The following is a 7858-nucleotide window of genomic DNA, read 5'->3' as shown; positions in this document are numbered from 1 at the left end:
GACCGAACAGCCAATGTTCGAGTCGAACATGGGTTCGACTCGAACACGAAGCTCATCCCTAGTATGTACACACATTTTGTATTCATTTACACATCTTTTATATAGCTTTGCACTTTTCTTTGGCACAGTGGAGTAAAAGAGATTCAGGGGCAGTTTATTTGTATATCTCTTGCTACAAACCATTGTATGTAAGTTCAACCAGGAATCTCTTTTATTGCAATATACAGGCTCTTTTATACACTAAAAGAGGAGGTGCAGACCTCCTGCTCATATTACTCTAACAATACAGCTGTAACCTAATTAACCTAACATGAGCTAATTAACTAATTCCTTTAGACAGCCTAGATGACTCAGACATGACCTTTAGGCCAGACTGGCCATCTTGTAGTTCAGAAAATCCAATCAACATTATCACAATAGCAGAGTTAATTAAACACAAACAATGGGGATCTAATGACTCTTAGATCCCATACTAGAGACTTATTTACAATACACATTTTAGCAGACAACAGACAGGTAGCTGGAATTGATGACATTAGCATTTAACAGTAGGAGTCCCAACGATATGAATCAGTCACTATTCCAATATGGCAAATCCAGGGTCCCCAGAGTCTGTGTCCTGGGGGACCAGGACCGGAATCCACAGTAATACCACCTCAAGGGTCCCCAGGCATACAGCTCACAAAGAGCACCATTCCCCCAAATGCCAGGGCCCACGATCGATCGGCAAGAGGCTAGCATACAGTCCCCTCCAAAAGTCTCTCTCCCGGCTAGGTCTGTCACAGACACCAAATCAGAAAGTCTATAGTATGCCTAGGGACTGATTGGCACACCATGTTAACCCAGTCTGGTCCATTTCCTCATGAATATTTAGTAGAGAACTGAAATAATTGGGTTGTTTGATAAAACTTCCATAAGTTAGGAAGCCCTAAGCCTTCCTGGGTTCGTAACCTAAACAGCACACTTTTAGGACATTGGTATTCTTTGCTGCCCCGGGTGAAGCATATGATCTGGGATTGAAACATGAGCAGGTGTGTTTTCTGAATTGGTATGGGTAGGGAGCGAAAAAGGTAAAGCATCCTGGGTAGGAGGGTCATTTTTATAAAGTTGACCTTTGCCAGCCAGGAGATCACATTGAGAGATTACATTGAGACCACTGAGCTAAATCTTCCCCCAGCTTTTTGTAAAGTGGAGGGTAGTTAACCTTATAGAGATGTTCAATACTAGCTGCCAGGCGGACACCCAAATACGGGATAGAGGTAGAGCGCCAAGAAAATGAAAAGTGATTCCTCAGCTGATAGACCAGGGGGGCTGATATTTAATGCAATGGATTTGGACATATTAACCTTAAGTCCTGAAGCCTTCCCAAAGTCATGTAAAAGTTAAAAATGTTTGGGGTTGAGATAAGTGTAGAGGTAAAGAAAAGGAGAAGATCGTCAGTGAAAAGGGCACATTTATGAGTTATTGGGCCACACTTTACCCCTATGTTCCCGTATCAATTTAGATCTATGTTCCCATGTCAATTTAGGGACTGGGATCTCATCAAGAAACTCAGACAATGATGGAGAATGCATTTGTTCATCCTCCCTATATAATTTAGAATAAAATTCGTGAAATGTGGCCATTATCCATTGAGGATTCTGTGTGAGCCTTCCCGTGGAAGAGGGAAGGAGAAGTAACATAGTTTGGGAATCAGTCTGGCCACCAGCCAGACTGATGTCCTTGTGAAGGTAGAAACATGCATTGGACCACCTAAGGCTCTTCTCTGCCTCGGTAGTCAAAGCCAAATTGAGAGAAAGGCGAGCCAAATCCATTAAGGAACAAGACTCAGTCGTAGGATTGCACTAATAGCTTTTAGAAAGTTTACAAATTTCTCACTCCAGGTTATTAATTTCAGTGAGTCTCTCGCTTGAGTTTGGTGGAGATTTTAATAAATTTCCCCCTGATAACTTCTCCAGCATTGAGCAGGGTCACTCAGTAAGGACTCATTCTGTCACCAGCGAAAAGGGCCGTTATGGCCTTGAGGATTTGTTAATAGCATAAAACCATTGAGTGGTCTGACAATGGGGAGTCCCAAATAAAAGACTTGGTGACAGAGGGAATAGCCGAGGCTGCTGTAGAGATGTGATCTATCCTGGCAAAAGTCTTGTGAGGAGCTGAGAAATGGGTATAGTCTTTCGAGTTTGGGTTAACTTCCCTCCAAATAGCCACTAAACCATGACAATATAAGAGTTTGGCTATCCTCAAACTCTGCTTAGGCATATGTCGAGATTTACCTCCCTGGTTCTGTCCAACGCTATGTTCGGGTCTCCGATGACCGTACCTGTAAAATGAGGGGCAAGGGATTCTAACACGGAGGCGAAGAACTGCATCTAGTCAAGATTCAAGGCATAATAGCATATGAAGGTGAAGGTAGACCCATGCACAGACCCCAACAGTAGAATAAATCTACCATCAGTTTCATTAGTGGGAAGAAAGTAGTTTGGAGAAAAATATCCCAACCCCCTTGTCCTCTGCATTAGCTAGATAAAATTTGGGGAATTTTTGGTGGATAAAGGAGGTACTAAAGCTTATAGGAAAATGTGTCTCTTGTAAGAGAAGCACATCTATCTATTGGGAATGATAGTATTGGAAAAATGAAAATTTCAGTGATGTACTAAAGTGCTGAAATTGATTTAAATGTGACTAAACTATTGCTGAAAACTGCAAAAACTGAAAATATTCCGGTTCCAAAGACTTGTGACTGGAAGAAAACCAAATAATAAAAGCTGCAAAACTTGAAAGTGATCAGACACCTGTAGTGAGTAACTTAAGTGAAATAATGTATTGCACTAAAATGAACCTTCCAATCAATATTAAATCACATGCAAAATGCTTAATGAATCAATCCCTCATTGTCAGTGAAAAAATAAAAAACAAATAAAATGTGGTGTGGTCAGAAAACATATAGCCACTTAATCATAATCATAGGCTCCACCAATAAATAAATAATCCGCAGGTTTCCACCTGTAAAAAATGAATGACTACTATATATACTGTCCAATATTTAGTCTATTCAAAGAAAACTCCTTTTATAATATTGTTACAGCTTAATGCAATATGTTGATAGCCGTTTCTTAATTGCAGAGGATTATATGCTGCATTTATATAGGCTGCTGAAAAAAATCCCATATATGCCAATAATAAGTCTGTTCACAAAATTCCCTTATACTTCTGAAAAAGGTGTTTAGATGAATGTTCTCAATTATCAGGAATACATGAAATAAATCATAAAAAAGAGACATCATTGCGCAATGAACAAAGTATGGAGTGCTTTAAGATAGAAAAACTTCACTGGATACACTCACATGAACCTGGATAGTTATTGCATGGATAGAAACAATCAGCCGCTTGGGGCATGGTGAGTCCTCACACCGCTAGTATCGAGCTGTTAAACAGCCTCGATGCTGTACGTCACTGACTCCTACGCGTTGCGTCACCCGACACGTGACTTTAAGGTTGGAAAAATGTACAACGTTTATTAGGGAAGTTCAGTCCCTGGACATTGTGTGAAGCAATACCGAGTAGTGGGGAAATATCATTAGTCACCATCATGGATCAGAGGGGGGCAAAGCACATCACATAAGAGACTTACCTTCCACCATATAGACAAGCCCTTTGGAGATCGAAACTTGAGATATGGAAAGGGAGCAATAAGGATCTGTAGACCCATGGATAACTCGTGGTGTCTGAAAAGGAAAGAACATAAGAGCAAGAGGAAGAGACACAGAAAAGGGGAGGACCTGTGGAGACAACGGAATGATCCTTCCATTGCGCTCCCCTGGCCCCAAAAGGTAGGGACAGGCCTACCTGTTCCTACAACAACAATATGAAACATAAGCATCTGCCTAAATGGTAGACAAATGTCCACCTTCACATGAAAGACATTGAAGGGAGCCTGATAACAACCCTGGCCAAAGTGCCCACCAATACAATAAACTCTGGGTGGAAAACCCCACCCCCTGGGGAGAAATAGAGAGCAGGGTAAAAACTCCCTCCTCCCCCCCAGCACCATGTGATCTGTCCCTCAGACATGTCAGCCTGGACACAAGCCACCCCTGAAACAGGGGGAGCCCCATCCCCACCAAGGCATCCGAGACAGAGTCACATAGAATAGTACAAAGGGAACTTGACCCCATTAGGGTCCCGTAGGGATGTCCCCAAAAATATCAAATTCTCATTTTAGAAAAAATTCCCATACCCAAGAGGACCCAAGTGGGCAACTCCCATCTCTGAGCCACTAAGGCATGAACAGAAAACACATTAATAGGCAAATACCAAATAACCATTAACCAAAAACAGAATTTGAATCCGGTAAAAAGAGAAGGGAAGAAGGATTAAGTGGAGCCTCCTGAAGGGTGTTGCTTGAAGTCAAGGAGGATGAGAGTCCCTTAATCTTTTAGGCTGCTGATTTTTCCAGACCGGAGTAATTGGGCTCAGTGGAGATGGGCGTTTTGGATGAGCCAGAATTTTTCAGGTGAGAGATCAACAGTGGATCCTGTGAAATGACCCCAGCTGAAAAAGCATGCGTTCTCCCTCCTGGAGTGAGGAGAACCCATGAGTTTTATTATTTTATTTATTAGTTAAGCTCAGGCGCAAGGGAAAATACTACCAGCGTTTTATAGACTTCTGGAACAGGACAAGGTGTTGAGGCCACTTCAGCCCCAAAAGATTTGGCTGCTCAATGACCAGGCCATTTTTTGCGATATGGCACTACATCGCTTTAACTGACAATTGCGCAGTCATGCGACGTTGTACCCAAACTAAATTGACATCCTTTTTTCCCACAAATAGAGCTTTCTTTTGGTGGTATTTGATCGTCCCTGGGGTTTTTATTTTTTGCGATATGAACAAAAAAAGAGCAACAATTTTGAAAAACACAATATTTTGTACTTTTTGCTATAATAAATATCCCCAATTTTTATTAAAAAAGCTATTTTTTTCCTCAGTTTAGGCCGATGTGTATTCTTCTACATATTTTTGGTAATAAAAATCACAATAAGCATATATTGATTGGTTTGCGCAAAAGTTATAGCATCTACAAAATAGGGGAAATATTTATGGCATTTTTATTATTATTATTTTTTTTACTAGTAATGGCGGTGATCAGTGATTTTTATCAGGACTGCGATATTATGGCGAACACTTTTGGCACATTTTTGGGACCATTGGCATTTATACAGCGACCAGTGCTATAAAAATGCACTGATTCCTGTGTAAATATCACTGGCAGGGAAGGGGTTAACACTAGGGGGTGATCAAGGGGTTAACTGTGTTCCCTAGGGAGTGATTCTAACTGGTGAGAGTGGACTGACTGAGAGAGACCAATCGTTTATACTTAGTATGAACAACAGATTGCTCTCCTCACCCTTGACAGCACGGAGATCTGTCTGTTTTCATTGATAGATCTCTGTTCTGTCTCTGTATGGAGTGATTGCGGGTGCCCAGCAGTCATCACGACTGCCGGGCACGTGTGTCGGCTCTGGTGTCGGTGTATGCATGCGCCCCCTAGTGGTCAAAAGGCAAATTGACGTAAGGTAACGCTTCGCCCAGGGGCGCAGTACAACTGCGGCGACTGGTTGGGAAGGGGTTACAAGAGCATCTCTTCTGGATGGTGGAAGGAGACAGATCCGTGAAAACTTGAACCAGGTGACCTTGAATGGAAAGCTGTTCACTGTCCTTGGTTATGCGCATGATGTCCTCTTTCAGCTGGTAGAAGTGTGGTTTTACCAAAACGTCCCTAGGTAGGTCATCAGACAGAGGTAGTTGTGCTCTGTGGGCTCCATCCAATTCTAGGTGGTGATCTGGAATGTCTGCAATGAGTTCTTTGATAAAGACCAGATCTGTTGTGTGCACATCTTTTTTTTGTAAATTACATTTTATTGAAATTTTCCCCCATCATTTTCCTATATAAAGAATGCATAGTTCAATACCCTCCTATAGGAGGTAGGTATACAGCTATTCCGGTGTGATGACTGCAACCAAATGAGTTAATACAATTATTACAGTTCCCAAGACCCTCCACCTCCCCCTCATCAGGAGAATTAAGTTTGATAAAAACACTCAGCACAATATAACTTTATAATGTACTAGGTCATACAAACTCCCCTCAGCTATTCAACCAACACCAAGGAACATATAAAACATACATATGAATTCATTTAGAAACTGTCTGCAAAAGTCATCCAGCCTCCCCCTAAACCTTATCAAATTTGGCCTGGGCCCCTTCTATTCAAATACGTGACTTTGTAAAGCAGAACCGCTTTGTTAACTAGTGATTTCCAGGATACCAAAGTTGGAACATATGACCTCTTCAATGAAAGAATAATCAGTTTCTTGGTGTAGGACAATAAGAGAGTGAGAAGAGTGCATATAGCCCTAGGTTCAAGTATGTGCAACAAGCACACCTAAACCGAAAGGGGTTTTGAGATGGAGGTGACTGACTGGATTCATGTTGCAAGTTCTGCCAAAAGGGCTTAATGTAAGGACATTCCCAAAAGATGTGCATAAAATGTGCAATAGGTGCGGAGCATCTCCAACACAGAGAAGGTTGGCCTGTAAATATCCTGGCTAGCCTAGCAGGGGTAAGGTAGATTCTATGTAAAAATTTGTAATGGATCAAACGCTCTCTAGCTGAAACTAGGCACTTAAAGGGAGCTTCCCAAATGTCATCCCAATCGTCCCGGTCCAGTCCCGGAGCTGCGGCCTCCCAGGCCAGTCTGCAAGGTTCCATCAATTGAACCATCTCTGGAAAAAGGTCCTTTTATAGAATGGATACTGGCTTGGAAAATGAGTCACTGCGTGTCAGTAGTTCTAGGTCACTGGGTTCAAGATCAAGAGGGTCCTTTCCAAATTGAGAGCAAAAAGCATGTCTCAGTTGAATATACCTAAACAAATTGTGAGTTTGGCAATCCGTAGTGCTCTTTAAGATCATTAAAGGCTATCAGGGAACCATTAGACACTATGGGGGTCATTTACTAAGATGAATGCACTGCGCTGGTTCAGACCTTAATTGGTGCGCTGGATAGATCCTTAATCCAGCATGTGAACCAGCGCACACAAAGGAGTACCTGCACGCGAGAATGTTTCCAGCACGAAAGGATCATGCTAGTTCTTGGCGAAGTACATCTCGTGCTCGCTGCAATAGGAAAAATACATCTTCCTATTAAAGCAGCGCGAGAAAAACCGGCATGGGTTCCCCCTTTGGGTGCATGCCAGGCCCTTCAGTCTGGTATGGGTATTAAGGGGAACCCCCTACGTGCAAAGAAACAGCGTGGGGAGTCCCCCTCAAATCCATACCAGACCCTTATCCGAGCACGCAGCCCGGCCGGTCAGGAAAGGGGGTGGGGATGAGTGAGCGCCCCCCTCCTGAACCATGCCAGGCCGCATGCCCTCAACATGGGGAATGGGTGCTTTGGGGAAAGGGGCCCCCCCCCACCCCAAAGCACCTTGTCTCCATGTTGATGAGGACAAGGGCCTCTTCCCGACAACCCTGGCCGTTTGTTGTCGGGGTCTGCAGACAGGGGGCTTATCAGAATCCGGGAGCCTCCTTTAATAAGGGGGCCTCCAGATCCCGGACCCCCACCCTATATGAATGAGTATGGGGTACATGGTACCCCTACCCATTCACCTAGGGAAAAAGTGTCAATAAAAAAAAACACTGCACAGGTTTTTAAAGTAATTTATTAGACAGCTCCGGGGGGGTCTTCTTCCAGCTTCGGGGGTCTCGCCAGTTCTTCTCCACTGTCTCTGCCCTTTTCTCCCTTTCGATCTGTTCACGCTCTCCGGGTCTTCTGCGGGGCTCCTCCGCTATCTTCTG

Source organism: Aquarana catesbeiana, linkage group LG08 (genome assembly GCF_042186555.1).
Source record: "Aquarana catesbeiana isolate 2022-GZ linkage group LG08, ASM4218655v1, whole genome shotgun sequence".
In the NCBI taxonomy this organism is placed as follows: Eukaryota; Metazoa; Chordata; class Amphibia; order Anura; family Ranidae; genus Aquarana; species Aquarana catesbeiana.
Note: the sequence above shows the minus strand (reverse complement) of the source record.